Source organism: Oncorhynchus gorbuscha, unplaced genomic scaffold, assembly GCF_021184085.1.
Source record: "Oncorhynchus gorbuscha isolate QuinsamMale2020 ecotype Even-year unplaced genomic scaffold, OgorEven_v1.0 Un_scaffold_611, whole genome shotgun sequence".
Lineage (NCBI taxonomy): Eukaryota > Metazoa > Chordata > Actinopteri > Salmoniformes > Salmonidae > Oncorhynchus > Oncorhynchus gorbuscha.
The window spans coordinates 420,001-439,739 of NW_025745736.1; the positions used below are offsets into that span (position 1 = coordinate 420,001).

The 19,739-nt window shown below is 46.2% G+C and overlaps 1 protein-coding gene across 1 annotated transcript in view; it reads right to left on the minus strand.

Annotated features, from left to right (window-relative positions):
• klf13 (Kruppel-like factor 13) overlaps positions 1-19,739 on the minus strand; it is a 49,532-nt gene that overhangs the window by 1,281 nt on the left and 28,512 nt on the right. The gene's annotated exons all lie outside the window — the stretch shown is intronic.

Here is a 19,739-nt window from a genome sequence, read left to right on the forward strand (position 1 = left end):
ACAGAGAGAGAGAGAGAGACAGAGAGAGTAATTAGTTTACTGTTCATTTTTATTGTTTATTTCACTTTTGTTTATTAACTACTTCACTTGCTTTGACAATGTTAACACATGTTTCCAATGACAATAAAGCCCTAAGTTTAATTTAATTGAATTTAGAGAGAGAGAGAGAGAGAGAGAGAGAGAGAGAGAGAGAGAGAGAGAGAGAGAGAGAGAGAGAGAGAGAGAGAGAGAGAGAGAGAGAGAGAGAGAGAGAGAGAGAGAGAGAGAGAGAGAGACAGAGAGACAGAGAGACAGAGAGAGAGAGATGGGTCAACCATACTGTATGGAGGGAGAAGAGTTACATTTCCTATGGTACGTCCCCCTGGACAAGTGAACTAGTTAACTAAACAATAATAATAAATCTTACCATAATAAACCCCATAATAAACCTTCCCATAATAAACCTTCCCATAATAAACCCCATAATAAACCTTCCCATAATAAACCCCATAATAAACCCCATAATAAACCTTCCCATAATAAACCTTCCCATAATAAACCTTCCCATAATAAACCCCATAATAAACCTTCCCATAATAAACCTTCCCATAATAAACCTTCCCATAATAAACCTTCCCATAATAAACCTAATCCCATAATAAACCCCATAATAAACCCCATAATAAACCTTCCCATAATAAACCCCATAATAAACCCCATAATAAACCTTCCCATAATAAACCCCATAATAAACCCCATAATAAACCCCATAATAAACACCATAATAAACCCCATAATAAACCTTAAACCCCATAATAAACCTTCCCATAATAAACCCCATAATAAACCCCATAATAAACCCCATAATAAACCCCATAATAAACCCCATAATAAACCTTCCCATAATAAACCCCATAATAAACCCCATAATAAACCCCATAATAAACCCCATAATAAACCCCATAATAAACCCCCATAATAAACCCCATAATAAACCCCATAATAAACCCCATAATAAACCTTCCCATAATAAACCCCATAATAAACCCCATAATAAACACCATAATAAACCCCATAATAAACCCCATAATAAACCCCATAATAAACCCCATAATAAACCCCATAATAAACCTTCCCATAATAAACCCCATAATAAACCTTCCCATAATAAACCCCATAATAAACCCCATAATAAACACCATAATAAACACCATAATAAACCCCATAATAAACCTTCCCATAATAAACCATAATAAACCCCATAATAAACCCCATAATAAACCCCATAATAAACCCCATAATAAACACCATAATAAACACCATAATAAACACCATAATAAACCTTTCCATAATAAACCTTTCCATAATAAACCTTCCCATAATAAACCTTCCCATAATAAACCTTCCCATAATAAACCTTCCCATAATAAACCTTCCCATAATAAACCTTTCCATAATAAACCTTTCCATAATAAACCTTCCCATAATAAACCTTCCCATAATAAACCTTCCCATAATAAACCCCATAATAAACCCCATAATAAACCCCATAATAAACACCATAATAAACCCCATAATAAACCTTCCCATAATAAACCCCATAATAAACACCATAATAAACACCATAATAAATCTTCCCATAATAAACCCCATTATAAACCTTTCCATAATAAACCTTCCCGTAATAAACCCCATAATAAACCTTCCCATAATAAACCTTCCCATAATAAACCCCATAATAAACCCCATTATAAACCTTTCCATAATAAATCTTCCCGTAATAAACACCATAATAAACCTTCCCATAATAAACCCCATTATAAACCTTTCCATAATAAACCTTCCTGTAATAAACCCCATAATAAACCTTCCCATAATAAACCCCATAATAAACCCCATAATAAACCCCATAATAAACCTTCCCATAATAAACACCATAATAAACCCCATAATAAACCTTCCCATAATAAACCCCATAATAAACCCCATAATAAACCTTCCCATAATAAACCTTCCCATAATAAACCTTCCCATAATAAACCTTCCCATCATAAACCTTCCCATCATAAACCTTCCCATAATAAACCTTCCCATAATAAACCTTCCCATAATAAACCTTCCCATAATAAACCTTCCCATAATAAACCCCATAATAAACCGTTCCATAATAAACCCCATAATAAACACCATAATAAATCTTCCCATAATAAACCTTCCCATAATAAACCCCATTATAAACCTTTCCATAATAAACCTTCCCGTAATAAACCCCATAATAAACCTTCCCATAATAAACCTTCCCATAATAAACCCCATAATAAACCTTTCCATAATAAACCTTCCCGTAATAAACACCATAATAAACCTTCCCGTAATAAACCCCATAATAAACCTTCCCATAATAAACCTTCCCATAATAAACCCCATAATAAACCCCATTATAAACCTTTCCATAATAAACCTTCCCGTAATAAACACCATAATAAACCTTCCCATAATAAACCTTCCCATAATAAACCCCATTATAAACCTTTCCATAATAAACCTTCCTGTAATAAACCCCATAATAAACCTTCCCATAATAAACCTTCCCATAATAAACCCCATAATAAACCTTCCCATAATAAACCTTCCCATAATAAACCCAATAATAAACCTTCCCATAATAAACCCCATAATAAACCCCATAATAAACCCCATAATAAACACCATAATAAACACCATAATAAACCCCATAATAAACCTTCCCATAATAAACCGTTCCATAATAAACCTTCCCATAATAAAGCTTCCCATAATAAACCTTCCCATAATAAACCCAATAATAAACCTTCCCATAATAAACCCCATAATAAACCCCATAATAAACACCATAATAAACACCATAATAAACCTTCCCATAATAAACCTTCCCATAATAAACCTTCCCATAATAAACCTTCCCATAATAAACCTTCCCATAATAAACCTTTCCATAATAAACCTTTCCATAATAAACCCCATAATAAACCTTTCCATAGCAGTTTCAAAGCCGTCTCCAGTAGAGGTTTTCAATGGCAGACTTATAGTGCAGTTCGATAGAAATGGCTCCTGGAAACGCACATGATAATGATCTCTGAACCAGCACTCCTGGTTCCTGTTCTGCCATGCTCTTATCAACTGACACGGTACAGTAGAAACTACTGCCTCCACTATACACTCCACCCTCCACCCTCCACTATACACTCCACCCTCCACCTCCACCCTCCACTATACACTCCACCCTCCACCCTCCACTATACTCCACCCTCCACCCTCCACCCTCCACTATACACTCCACCCTCCACTATACACTCCACCCTCCACCCTCGCCCTCCACTATACACTCCACCCTCCACCCTCCACTATACCCTCCACCCTCCACCCTCCACTATACCCTCCACCCTCCACCCTCGCCCTCCACTATACACTCCACCCTCCACCCTCCACTATACACTCCACCCTCCACCCTCCACTATACACTCCACCCTCCCCCTCCACTATACACTCCACCCCCCCTCCACTATACACTCCACCCTCCACCCTCCACTATACACTCCACCCTCCCCCTCCACTATACACTCCACCCTCCCCCTCCACTATACACTCCACCCTCCACCCTCCACTATACACTCCACCCTCCCCCTCCACTATACACTCCACCCTCCACCTCTCCACTATACACTCCACCCTCCACCCTCCCCCTCCACTATACACTCCACCCTCCACTATACCCTCCACCCTCCACTATACACTCCACCCTCCCCCTCCACTATACACTCCACCCTCCACTACCTCCACCCTCCACCCTCCACTATACACTCCACCCTCCACCCTCCACCCTCCCCCACTATACACTCCACCCTCCCCCTCCACTATACACTCCACCCTCCCCTCCACTATACACTCCACCCTCCACCTCCACTATACACTCCACCCTCCCCTCCACTATACACTCCACCCTCCCCTCCACTATACACTCCACCCTCCACCCTCCACTATACACTCCACCCTCCCCCTCCACTATACACTCCACCCTCCACCCTCCACCTCCACTCCACCCTCCACCCTCCCCCTCCACTATACACTCCACCCTCCCCCTCCACTATACACTCCACACCCTCCACTATACACTCCACACTCCACCTCCACTATACACTCCACCCTCCACTATACACTCCACCCTCCACCCCTCCCCCTCCACTATACACTCCACCCTCCCCCTCCACCTCCACCCTCCCCCTCCACTATACACTCCACCCTCCCCCTCCACTATACACTCCACCCTCCACTATACACTCCACCCTACCCCATGGCAAAATGTATAAAATTGCAAGAAAATAATTTGCTTTAAAACTGCAAAACGTTCTTTGCACCCCATGATAAAAATGTGTATAATTGCAGGAAATAAGAGCCCCTGAGCTACAGGACTGTTTCGCTAGCACAGACTAGAATATGTCCTACCAGACGAGCTAAATGCCTTCTATGCTAGCTTTCGAGGCAAGCAACACTGAACCATGCATGAGAGCGCCATCTGTTCCCGGAAGACTGTGTGATCACGCTGTCCATAGTCGATGTGAGTAAGACCTTTAAACAGGTCAACATTCACAAGGCCGCAGGGCCAGACGGATTACCAGGACACGTACTCTGACATTTTCAACCTCTTACCGACCCAGTCTTTAATATCTACATGTTTCAAGCAGACCACCATAGTCCCTGTGCCCAAGAGAGCCAAGGTCACCTGTCTAAATGACTACCGCCCAGTAGCACTCCCAAGACAATGTCATCTTTCACCTCCTACCTGACTAACTCTACCAACACAAACCAACAGCCACTGTCTTTATCATCCTACCTGACTAACTCTACCTACAGACACTGTCTTTATCATCCTACCTGACTAACTCTACCGACAGACACTGTCTTTATAATCCTACCTGACTGATCCTAGCAACACAAAGAGCCTGCTGGGGATTTACTGTTGAGATGAGCTGAATTACAAACTACATCTGTTCATGTGACCTCAAGGGCTGCTTCCCAAACAACACCCTATTCCCTACATAGCGCAACAACTAGTCCTATTTGCCCGTGGTCAACAGTAGTGCACTATATGGGGAATAGAGTGCCGTTTGGGAAGCAGCCCCAGTTACAAAGCAGCAGAGGGTAAAGTATCACAGTGCTTCAATATTTAACAGCTTTTCAGAGGTGACTGGATCTGGGAGCTGTCAGTGGTGGAGGAGAGACTGCTGGGATATCATGACTCAACAGACATCAGGTATCAACACAGTGGAGAGGAGGCTGCTGGGATATCATGACTCAACAGACATCAGGTATCAACACAGTGGAGAGGAGGCTGCTGGGATATCATGACTCAACAGACATCAGGTATCAACACAGTGGAGAGGAGACTGCTGGGATATCATGACTCAACAGACATCAGGTATCAACACAGTGGAGAGGAGGCTGCTGGGATATCATGACTCAACAGACATCAGGTATCAACACAGTGGAGAGGAGGCTGCTGGGATATCATGACTCAACAGACATCAGGTATCAACACAGTGGAGAGGAGACTGCTGGGATATCATGACTCAACAGACATCAGGTATCAACACAGTGGAGAGGAGGCTGCTGGGATATCATGACTCAACAGACATCAGGTATCAACCCAGTGGAGAGGAGACTGCTGGGATATCCCAAGACAATGTCATCTTTTATCATGACTCAACAGACATCAGGTATCAACACAGTGGAGAGGAGGCTGCTGGGATATCATGACTCAACAGACATCAGGTATCAACACAGTGGAGAGGAGGCTGCTGGGATATCATGACTCAACAGACATCAGGTATCAACACAGTGGAGAGGAGACTGCTGGGATATCATGACTCAACAGACATCAGGTATCAACACAGTGGAGAGGAGACTGCTGGGATATCATGACTCAACAGACATCAGGTATCAACACAGTGGAGGAGAGACTGCTGGGATATCATGACTCAACAGACATCAGGTATCAACACAGTGGAGAGGAGACTGCTGGGATATCATGACTCAACAGACATCAGGTATCAACACAGTGGAGAGGAGGCTGCTGGGATATCATGACTCAACAGACATCAGGTATCAACACAGTGGAGAGGAGGCTGCTGGGATATCATGACTCAACAGACATCAGGTATCAACACAGTGGAGAGGAGGCTGCTGGGATATCATGACTCAACAGACATCAGGTATCAACACAGTGGAGAGGAGGCTGCTGGGATATCATGACTCAACAGACATCAGGTATCAACACAGTGGAGAGGAGGCTGCTGGGATATCATGACTCAACAGACATCAGGTATCAACACAGTGGAGAGGAGGCTGCTGGGATATCATGACTCAACAGACATCAGGTATCAACACAGTGGAGAGGAGACTGCTGGGATATCATGACTCAACAGACTTCAGGTATCAACACAGTGGAGAGGGGGCTGCTGGGATATCATGACTCAACAGACATCAGGTATCAACACAGTGGAGAGGAGGCTGCTGGGATATCATGACTCAACAGACATCAAGTATCAACACAGTGGAGAGGAGGCTGCTGGGATATCATGACTCAACAGACATCAGGTATCAACACAGTGGAGAGGAGACTGCTGGGATATCATGACTCAACAGACATCAGGTATCAACACAGTGGAGAGGAGGCTGCTGGGATATCATGACTCAACAGACATCAAGTATCAACACAGTGGAGAGGAGGCTGCTGGTAATCAGAATGATTTCTCTGAACAGTACACTCTGAAACACCTAGACCCCCCCCCCCCCCCGAACGCAGCTCACTCTCCAACACATAGACCCCCTCGAACACAGCTCACTCTCCAACACATAGACCCCCCCGAACACAGCTAGACCCCCCCGAACGCAGCTCACTCTCCAACACATAGACCCCCCGAACGCAGCTCACTCTCCAACACAGAACACAGCTCACTCTCCAACACACCCGCCCCTAGACCCCCCTGAACACAGCTCACTCTCCAACACATAGACCCCCGAACACAGCTCACTCTCCAACACATAGACCCCCCGAACACAGCTCACTCTCCAACACATAGACCCCCCCGAACACAGCTCACTCTCCAACACATAGACCCCCCGAACACAGCTCACTCTCCAACACATAGACCCGAACACAGCTCACTCTCCAACACATAGACCCCCCGAACACAGCTCACTCTCCAACACATAGACCCCCCGAACGCAGCTCACTCTCCAACACATAGACCCCCCGAACACAGCTCACTCTCCAACACATAGAACACAGCTCACTCTCCAACACATAGACCCCCCGAACACAGCTCACTCTCCAACACATAGACCCCCCCCGAACACAGCTCACTCTCCAACACATAGACCCCCCATAACACAGCTCACTCTCCAACACATAGACCCCCCCGAACCAGCTCACTCTCCAACACATAGACCCCCCCCCGAACGCAGCTCACTCCAACACTCCAACACATAGACCCCCCCGAACACAGCTCACTCTCCAACACATAGACCCCCCGAACACAGCTCACTCTCCAACACATAGACCCCCCGAACACAGCTCACTCTCCAACACATAGACCCCCCCGAACACAGCTCACTCTCCAACACATAGACCCCCCGAACACAGCTCACTCCAACACATAGACCCCCCCGAACACAGCTCACTCTCCAACACATAGACCCCCCGAACACAGCTCACTCTCCAACACATAGACCCCCCGAACACAGCTCACTCTCCAACACATAGACCCCCCGAACGCAGCTCACTCTCCACAGCTCACTCTCCAACACATAGACCCCCCGAACGCAGCTCACTCTCCAGATCCCAATCACCTGAATTCTGATCACCTGTTCACACACCTGTATGTCATTATCACACACTATTTAGTTCAGTTCTTTGCACCTCGTCACTGTGAGGTCTTGTTTGTCTTGATCCACATTCTATTCAGAGCTCTGTTTATTTCCATATTACTCCTCCTGTGTGTCGTAGTTTTTGGCCATCCTCACTAACGACACCTGTTTGCCGATTCCCTGCCTGTACATTTGATACGATTTCCTGTCGTCAACCTCTTGCCTGATCTCCCGGACGACGTTACTAGCCTTTTCCCTGCCTGTACTGTTACGTTGTATGACCTTCTGCCTTCCCCTGGACCCAGCTACCTGCCCCTGGACCCAGCTACCTGCCCCTGGACCCAGCTACCTGCCTCCTCCTGTGTATGACCTTCTGCCTGCCCCTGGACCCAGCTACCTGCCCCTGGACCCAGCTACCAGCCCCTGGACCCAGCTACCAGCCCCTGGACCCAGCTACCTGCCCCTGGACCCAGCTACCAGCCCCTGGACCCAGCTACCTGCCCCTGGACCCAGCTACCTGCCTCCTCCTGTGTATGACCTTCTGCCTGCCCCTGGACCCAGCTACCTGCCCCTGGACCCAGCTACCTGCACCTGGACCCAGCTACCTGCACCAGGACCCAGCTACCTGCCCCTGGACCCAGCTACCAGCCCCTGGACCCAGCTACCTGCACCAGGACCCAGCTACCTGCCCCTGGACCCAGCTACCAGCCCCTGGACCCAGCTACCTGCACCAGGACCCAGCTACCTGCACCTGGACCCAGCTACCTGCACCTGGACCCAGCTACCTGCACCAGGACCCAGCTACCTGCACCTGGACCCAGCTACCTGCACCTGGACCCAGCTACCTGCACCAGGACCCAGCAACCTGCCTCCTCCTGTGTATGACCTTCTGCCTGCCCCTGGACCCAGCTACCTGCCTCCTCCTGTGGTCCTCTACAATAAACACCAGCTGCGCCCTGCGCTTGAAACCAGTCTCCCATCGTGTTCACTACAAGTACTGTAATCAGAATGGTTTCTCTGAACATACACTATAGTGATGACAACAACACTAGAATACACTAACAGTACTCTATCTGTTAAGGACACTTGGGCTATCTGTATTTAGCTAGATAGTTCACTCAGAAGGAAATGTCATTACTGGAATCCATAATCTAGATTCTAGCATGAATGACTGTGTCCAACTCAGTCCTTAACCCAATGTGCTTTCACAAAATGGTGGTTGGTGACACGGGATACCCAGTAATTAGTTCTGAGTTCTGACTAGTTTCTACTGAGCTGTGGCTACAGACTGCCTATAAACAGACACACCCACATGGGCAGACACACCCACACGGGCAGACACACCCACATGGGCAGACACACCCACACTGGCAGACACACCCACATGTCAGACACATCCACATGGCCAGACACACCCACACGGGCAGACACACCCACATGGCCAGACACACCCACATGGTCACAAGCACATGGCCAGACACACCCACACGGGCAGACACACCCACATGGCCAGACACACCCACATGGTCACAAGCACATGGCCAGACACACCCACATGGGCAGACACACCCACATGGTCAGACACACTCACATGGTCAGACACACCCACATGGTCAGACACACCCACATGGTCAGACACACCCACATGTCAGAAACCCACACAAAGCCTGTAACTACGGCCCTCTGGTTCTGGAGAACAGTTAGTGAAACCCACACAAAGCCTGTAACTACGGCCCTCTGGTTCTGGAGAACAGTTAGTGAAACCCACACAAAGCCTGTAACTACGGCCCTCTGGTTCTGGAGAACAGTTAGTGAAACCCACACAAAGCCTGTAACTACGGCCCTCTGGTTCTGGAGAACAGTTAGTGAAACCCACACAAAGCCTGTAACTACGGCCCTCTGGTTCGACCCTCTGGTTCTGGAGAACAGTAGTGAAACCCACACAAAGCCTGTAACTACGGCCCTCTGGTTCTGGAGAACAGTTAGTGAAACCCACACAAAGCCTGTAACTACGGCCCTCTGGTTCTGGAGAACAGTTAGTGAAACCCACACAAAGCCTGTAACTACGGCCCTCTGGTTCTGGAGAACAGTTAGTGAAACCCACACAAAGCCTGTAACTACGGCCCTCTGGTTCTAGAAAGGAGGAGAGAGGAGAGTGGTTGCTATAGAAACATACTGAACTATGGACTATTGTTCTGTCATGCTGCTGTGACACGCTATGATTGTGACACGCTATGATTGTGACACGCTATGATTGTGACACGCTATGGTTGTGACACGCTATGATTGTGACCCAAATGGAACCCTACTCCTTATAGGCCACTACTGTAGACAGAAGTAGTGCACTACATAGGGAAATAGAGTGTCATTTGGGACTCAGAGCTAACTCTGTCCTCCATACAGCCCCGTGGCTCCAGCCCCGCCCACATCATAACTCTGTCCTCCATACAGCCCCGTGGCTCCAGCCCCGCCCACATCATAACTCTGTCCTCCATACAGCCCCGTGGTTCCAGCCCCGCCCACATCATAACTCTGTCCTCCATACAGCCCCGTGGCTCCAGCCCCGCCCACATCATAAGTGTTATTGCTTCGGGAACAATAACAGTAAAAGCCAACAAGCTGGAAATGTCTGAATGATGTTTATGTGTTCCTGCTATAACTACAGAGAACTAGTCACCCTGACATAAGACCTGCTATAACTACAGAGAACTAGTCACCCTGACATAAGACCTGCTATAACTACAGAGAACTAGTCACCCTGACATAAGACCTGCTATAACTACAGAGAACTAGTCACCCTGACATAAGACCTGCTATAACTACAGAGAACTAGTCACCCTGACATAAGACCTGCTATAACTACAGAGAACTAGTCACCCTGACATAAGACCTGCTATAACTACAGAGAACTAGTCACCCTGACATAAGACCTGCTATAACTACAGAGAACTAGTCACCCTGACATAAGACCTGCTATAACTACAGAGAACTAGTCACCCTGACATAAGGTCAGACCTGCTATAACTACAGAGAACTAGTCACCCTGACATAAGACCTGCTATAACTACAGAGAACTAGTCACCCTGACATAAGACCTGCTATAACTACAGAGAACTAGTCACCCTGACATAAGACCTGCTATAACTACAGAGAACTAGTCACCCTGACATAAGACCTGCTATAACTACAGAGAACTAGTCACCCTGACATAAGACCTGCTATAACTACAGAGAACTAGTCACCCTGACATAAGGTCAGACCTGCTATAACTACAGAGAACTAGTCACCCTGACATAAGACCTACTATAACTACAGAGAACTAGTCACCCTGACATAAGACCTGCTATAACTACAGAGAACTAGTCACCCTGACATAAGACCTGCTATAACTACAGAGAACTAGTCACCCTGACATGAGACCTGCTATAACTACAGAGAACTAGTCACCCTGACATAAGACCTGCTATAACTACAGAGAACTAGTCACCCTGACATAAGGTCAGACCTGCTATAACTACAGAGAACTAGTCACCCTGACATAAGACCTGCTATAACTACAGAGAACTAGTCACCCTGACATAAGGTCAGACCTGCTATAACTACAGAGAACTAGTCACCCTGACATAAGGTCAGACCTGCTATAACTACAGAGAACTAGTCACCCTGACATAAGACCTGCTATAACTACAGAGAACTAGTCACCCTGACATAAGACCTGCTATAACTACAGAGAACTAGTCACCCTGACATAAGACCTGCTATAATTACAGAGAACTAGTCACCCTGACATAAGGTCAGACCTGCTATAACTACAGAGAACTAGTCACCCTGACATAAGACCTGCTATAACTACAGAGAACTAGTCACCCTGGCATAAGGTCAGACCTGCTATAACTACAGAGAACTAGTCACCCTGACATAAGACCTGCTATAACTACAGAGAACTAGTCACCCTGACATAAGACCTGCTATAACTACAGAGAACTAGTCACCCTGACATAAGACCTGCTATAACTACAGAGAACTAGTCACCCTGACATAAGACCTGCTATAACTACAGAGAACTAGTCACCCTGACATAAGACCTGCTATAACTACAGAGAACTAGTCACCCTGACATAAGACCTGCTATAACTACAGAGAACTAGTCACCCTGACATAAGACCTGCTATAACTACAGAGAACTAGTCACCCTGACATAAGACCTGCTATAACTACAGAGAACTAGTCACCCTGACATAAGGTCAGACCTGCTATAACTACAGAGAACTAGTCACCCTGACATAAGACCTGCTATAACTACAGAGAACTAGTCACCCTGACATAAGACCTGCTATAACTACAGAGAACTAGTCACCCTGACATAAGACCTGCTATAACTACAGAGAACTAGTCACCCTGACATAAGACCTGCTATAACTACAGAGAACTAGTCACCCTGACATAAGACCTGCTATAACTACAGAGAACTAGTCACCCTGACATAAGCTATAACTACAGAGAACTAGTCACCCTGACATAAGACCTGCTATAACTACAGAGAACTAGTCACCCTGACATAAGACCTGCTATAACTACAGAGAACTAGTCACCCTGACATAAGACCTGCTATAACTACAGAGAACTAGTCACCCTGACATAAGGTCAGACCTGCTATAACTACAGAGAACTAGTCACCCTGACATAAGACCTGCTATAACTACAGAGAACTAGTCACCCTGACATAAGACCTGCTATAACTACAGAGAACTAGTCACCCTGATATAAGACCTGCTATAACTACAGAGAACTAGTCACCCTGACATAAGACCTGCTATAACTACAGAGAACTAGTCACCCTGACATAAGACCTGCTATAACTACAGAGAACTAGTCACCCTGACATAAGGTCAGACCTGCTATAACTACAGAGAACTAGTCACCCTGATATAAGACCTGCTATAACTACAGAGAACTAGTCACCCTGACATAAGACCTGCTATAACTACAGAGAACTAGTCACCCTGATATAAGGTCAGACCTGCTATAACTACAGAGAACTAGTCACCCTGATATAAGACCTGCTATAACTACAGAGAACTAGTCACCCTGACATAAGGTAAGACCTGCTATAACTACAGAGAACTAGTCACCCTGACATAAGACCTGCTATAACTACAGAGAACTAGTCACCCTGATATAAGACCTGCTATAACTACAGAGAACTAGTCACCCTGACATAAGGTCAGACCTGCTATAACTACAGAGAACTAGTCACCCTGACATAAGACCTGCTATAACTACAGAGAACTAGTCACCCTGACATAAGACCTGCTATAACTACAGAGAACTAGTCACCCTGACATAAGGTCAGACCTGCTATAACTACAGAGAACTAGTCACCCTGATATAAGACCTGCTATAACTACAGAGAACTAGTCACCCTGACATAAGACCTGCTATAACTACAGAGAACTAGTCACCCTGATATAAGGTCAGACCTGCTATAACTACAGAGAACTAGTCACCCTGATATAAGACCTGCTATAACTACAGAGAACTAGTCACCCTGACATAAGGTCAGACCTGCTATAACTACAGAGAACTAGTCACCCTGACATAAGACCTGCTATAACTACAGAGAACTAGTCACCCTGACATAAGACCTGCTATAACTACAGAGAACTAGTCACCCTGACATAAGTCAGGCTGGCCATAAGGCTTGTATAACAAAACAGAACAGCATAAGACACACACACACAACACACACACACACACACACACACACACACACACACACACACACACACACACACACACACACACACACACACACACACAGACAACAGTCACACACACACACACACACACACATACACACAGACACACAGGGGTTGTTTTCCTGGTCAGGATGGTAGAAACAGAACGGCGCTGTGGAGGGAGACTACTTTGAGAACAGCTCTTTGTCCTTAAAGAGGGAAACAATGAGGGAAGCCACAGCCTCTGTCCCAAATGGCACACTATTCCCTGTATCGTGCACTATGTAGGCAATGGGTCCTGGTCAAAAGTAGTGCACTATAAAGGGAATAGGGTGCCATTTGGGATGAACTTACAGTCAAGTGGGCTGATTGTTCCAGGACAAACAAAACTAGCATGAGGCATGCTATGCTGCTAACAGCCATAGACCACAACTGATTCATGATGCTAGACGATGCTAACAGCCATAGACTACAACTGATTCATGATGCTATGCTGCTATACAGCCAGAGAACTAGTCACAACTGATTAATGATGCTAGATGCTGCTAACAGTCATAGACTACAACTGATTCATGATGAGACGATGCTAACAGCCATAGACTACAACTGATTCATGATGCTAGACATGCTAAAGCCATAGACTACAACTGATTCATGATGCTATGCTGCTAACACACATAGACTACAACTGATTCATGATGACAGAGATGCTAACAGTCATAGACTACAACTGATTCATGATGCTAGTCGATGCTGACAGTCATAGACTACAACTGATTCATGATGCTAGGACGATGCTAACAGTCATAGACTACAACTGATTCATGCTAGATGCTGCTAACAGTCATAGACTACAACTGATTCATAGATGACTGCTAACAGTCATAGACTACAACTGATTCATGATGCTAGACGATGCTAACAGCCATAGACTACAACTGACATGCTAGATGCTGCTAACAGTCATAGACTACAACTGATTCATGCCGGACATATGAAAACAAATATTTATTTCAGACCCATGTCTTTTGCCTTGTGTGACCTCTGTGCGTGTTCTAGTCGTTAGGGCACAGTGCTCCTGGTGATGCCTTCTTAACTTCCTGATAAGTGGCCCTTCTCTGGTGTTCTGCCCCAGGCAAACACACACCCTTTCTGGGAATGGGAGAGCCAGTGGTAATCAGGGACGATTTCAGGGGTTACAATGAACACATTGACCCACTTCTATTGTGACACGGGGAGACAATCCTGTGTGTGTGTGTGGGTGTGTTTGTCCTGGTCAGGTGTGTGTGTGAAACAGTGTGTGTGTGTGTGTGTGTGTGTGTGTGTGTGAGAACAGTGTGTGTGTGTGTGTGTACAGTAGCTCCAAACAATGTGGGAAACAGCAGAATCTGTCCCTCAGGCCCTAACTCTCATTATGTCACATAGCTACTCTCTTATGTAAACACCCTCATTCACAGTCAGTAGCCAGGGGAGAACAGGAGAGACAGGGGAGACAGGGGAGACAGGAGAGACAGGGGAGACTGATTGTTCCAGAGACAAACAGGAAGACAGCATGAGAGACAGGGGAGCCAGGAGAGACATAGAACACAGGAGAGACAGGGGAGAAAGGAGAGACAGGAGAGACAGGAGAGACACAGGGAGACAGGGGAGACAGAGGAGACAGGAGAGACAGGAGAGACAGGAGAGACAAGGGAGACAGGGAGACTGCTAGACAGGGGACACAGGAGAGACAGGGGAGACAGGAGGTCCCATGGGTCAAACACACAGATTATAACACTGTTAGAGAGGTCAAACAAACAGATTATAACACTGTTAGAGAGGTCAAACACACAGATTATAACACTGTTAGAGAGGTCAAACACACAGATTATATCACTGTTAGAGAGGTCAAACACACAGATTATAACACTGTTAGAGAGGTCAAACAAACAGATTATAACAATGTTAGAGAGGTCAAACACACAGATTATAACACTGTTAGAGAGGTCAAACACACAGATTATATCACTGTTAGAGAGGTCAAACACACAGATTATAACACTGTTAGAGAGGTCAAACACACAGATTATAACACTGTTAGAGAGGTCAAACACACAGATTATAACACTGTTCAGAGAGGTCAAACACACAGATTATAACACTGTTAGAGAGGTCAAACACACAGATTATAACACTGTTAGAGAGGTCAAACACACAGATTATAACACTGTTAGAGAGGTCAAACACACAGATTATAACACTGTTAGAGAGGTCAAACACACAGATTATAACACTGTTAGAGAGGTCAAACACAGAGGTGATTCGGTTTTAAAGAGATGCTCAGCACCAAACAAGTTCTGTAGGCTCAAGTGTTATCTCATCTTGACTATTGTCGGGTGATATTGACCAAGTGCTACAAAGAAGGACCTAGAAAATCTGCAACAGAGAATCAGCTCTTGCTCTTTGATGGACACAGAGAACTAATGTCAGCAGTATGCATGTCAGCCTCTCTTGGGTCAGAGTTGAGAGGAGAGATTGACTGCATCAATTCTTGTTCAATTGTGAGAAAATTTTATTGTGTTGAAAATTCCAAATTGACTGTACAATCGATTTACATATACCGTAGTTCTGACAGACATAGTTACTCCACCAGACAGGTCACCAGACAGGTCACCAGACAGGTCACCAGACAGGCAAACAGACAGGCCACCAGACAGGCCTCCAGACAGGTCACCAGACAGGTCAACAGACAGGTCACCAGACAGGTCAACAGACAGGTCACCAGACAGGCCACCAGACAGGTCACCAGACAGGCCACCAGACAGGCCACCAGACAGGTCACCAGACAGGCCACCAGACAGGTCACCAGACAGGCCACCAGACAGGCCACCAGACAGGTCACCAGACAGGCCACCAGACAGGTCACCAGACAGGTCAACAGACAGGCCACCAGATAGGTCACCAGACAGGTCACCAGACAGGTCACCAGACAGGTCAACAGACAGGCCACCAGACAGGCCACCAGACAGGTCACCAGACAGGTCAACAGACAGGCCACCAGACAGGTCACCAGACAGGTCACCAGACAGGTCACCAGACAGGTCACCAGACAGGTCAACAGACAGGCCACCAGACAGGCCACCAGACAGGCCACCAGACAGGCCACCCTTCACAGTCCCCAAATCCAGAACAAATTCAAGGAAACTCACAGGATTATATAGAGCCCTGAATGCATGGAACTCCATTCCATCTCAGATTACTCAAGCAAACAGCTAAATGAGCTTTAAAAAATGAATAAAACACATCACAACACCTCTCCTCTATCAGACCTAATTAACTCTGAGGCATATGGGGCGACAGGGTAGCCTAGTGGTTAGAGTGGAGGGGAGACAGGGTAGCCTAGTGGTTAGAGTGGAGGGGCGACAGGGTAGCCTAGTGGTTAGAGTGACAGGAGGGGGAGACAGGAGGGTAGCCTAGTGGTTAGAGTGGAGGGGAGACAGGGAGCCTAGTGGTTAGAGTGGAGGGGCGGCAGGGTAGCCTAGTGGTTAGAGTGGAGGGGCGGCAGGGTAGCCTAGTGGTTAGAGTGGAGGGGCGACAGGGTAGCCTAGTGGTTAGAGTGGAGGGGAGACAGGGAGCCAGTGGTTAGAGTGGAGGGGCGACAGGGTAGCCTAGTGGTTAGAGTGGAGGGGAGACAGGGTAGCCTAGTGGTTAGAGGGAGGGAGACAGGGTAGCCTAGTGGTTAGAGTGTTGGACTAGTAACCGAAAGGTTGCAAGTTCAAATCCCCGAGCTGACAAGGTCTGTTGTTCTGCCCCTGAACAGGCAGTTAACCCACTGTTCCCAGGCCGCCATTGAAAATAAGAATTTGTTCTTAACTGACTTGCCTAGTTAAATAAAGGTGAAATTTTAAAAAATATGGACCTGTACTCATGTGTGGGTAACTGTCACCAGGTCTTTTTTGTACACTATGTAGGGAATAGGGTGCCAGAATCCTACTGACCGTGGTCTAAAGTAGTGCACTATGTAGGGAATAGGGTGCTCAGTCCTTGAGCTGTTCTTGTCTATCGATGTTATGTATTATGTCATGTTCTATGTTCTGTGTGGACCCCAGGAAGAGTAGCTGCTGCTATGGCAACAGTTAATGAGGATCCTAATAAACCCCAGGAAGAGTAGCTGCTGCTATGGCAACAGTTAATGAGGATCAAAAACCCCAGGATTATAACACTGCTTGGCAACAGTTAATGAGGATCCTAATAAACCCCAGGAAGAGTAACGCTGCTATGGCAACAGTTAATGAGGATCCTAAAAACCCCAGGAAGAGTAACACTGTTATGGCAACAGTTAATGAGGATCCTAATAAACCCCAGGAAGAGTAGCTGCTGCTATGGCAACAGATTAATGAGGATCCTAATAAACCCCAGGAAACAGCACAGCTGCTATGGCAACAGTTAATGAGGATCCTAATAAACCCCAGGAAGAGTAGCCGCTGCTATGGCAACAGTTAATGAGGATCTAATAAACCCCAGGAAGAGTAGCTGCTGCTGGTTAATGAGGATCCTAATAAACCCCACAGTAGCTTGCTATGGCACTGTTAATGAGGATCCTAATAAACCCCAGGAAGAGTAGCTGCTATGGCAACAGTTAATGAGGATCTAATAAACCCCAGGAAGATAGCTGCTGCTATGGCAACAGTTAAATCCTAATAAACCCCAGGAAGAGTAGCTGCTGCTAGGTGGCAACAGTTAATGAGGATCCTAATAAACCCCAGGAAGAGTAGCTGCTGCTATGGCAACAGTTAATGAGGATCTAATAAACCCCAGGAAGAGTAGCCGCTGCTATGGCAACAGTTAATGAGGATCCTAATAAACCCCAGGAAGAGTAGCCGCTGCTATGGCAACAGTTAATGAGGATCCTAATAAACCCCAGGAAGAGTAGTCGCTGCTATGGCAACAGTTAATGAGGATCCTAATAAACCCCAGGAAGAGTAGCTGCTGCTATGGCAACAGTTAATGAGGATCCTAATAAACCCCATTCTTGTTAGCTGCTGCTATGGCAACAGTTAATGAGGATCCTAATAAACCCCAGGAAGAGTAGCCGCTACTATGGCAACAGTTAATGAGGATCCTAATAAACCCCAGGAAGGTCAGCCAGACTATGGCAACAGTTAATGAGGATCCAATAAGGCCCCAGGAAGAGTCCCAGCATGGCAACAGTTAATGAGGATCCTAATAAACCCCAGGAAGAGTAGCCGCTGCTATGGCAACAGTTAATGAGGATCCTAACCAAACCCCAGGAAGAGTACAGACTATGGCAACAGTTAATGAGGATCCTAATAAACCCCAGGAAGAGTAAGCTGCTAGGCAACAGTTAATGAGGATCCTAATAAACCCCAGGAAGAGTAGCTGCTGCTATGGCAACAGTTAATGAGGATCCTAATAAACCCCAGGAAGAGTAGCCGCTGCTATGGCAACCGTTAATGAGGATCCAATAAACCCCAGGAAGAGAAACTCGCAGGATTATATGGCAATGAATGCATGAGGATCCTAATAAACCCCAGGAAGAGTAGCCGCTGCTATGGCAAACAGTTAATGAGGATCCTAATAAACCACAGGAGGAGTAGCTGCTGCTATGGCAACAGTTAATGAGGATCCTAATAAACCACAGGAGGAGTAGCTGCTGCTATGGCAACAGTTAATGAGGATCCTAATAAACCCCAGGAAGAGTAGGGCTGCTATGGCAACAGTTAATGAGGATCCTAATAAACCCCAGGAAGAGTAGCAGCTGCTATGGCAACAGTTAATGAGGATCCTAATAAACCACAGGAGGAGTAGCTGCTGTGGCAACAGTTAATGAGGATCCTAATAAACCACAGGAGGAGTAGCTGCTGCTATGGCAACAGTTAATGAGGATCCTAGTGGAGGGGCTTAATAAACCCCAGGAAGAGTAGCCGCTGCTATGGCAACAGTTAATGAGGATCCTAATAAACCCCAGGAAGAGTAGCTGCTGCTATGGCAACAGTTAATGAGGATCCTAATAAACCCTAGGAAGAGTAGCTGCTGCTATGGCAACAGTTAATGAGGATCCTAATAAACCACAGGAAGTGTAGCTGCTGCTATGGCAACAGTTAATGAGGATCCTAA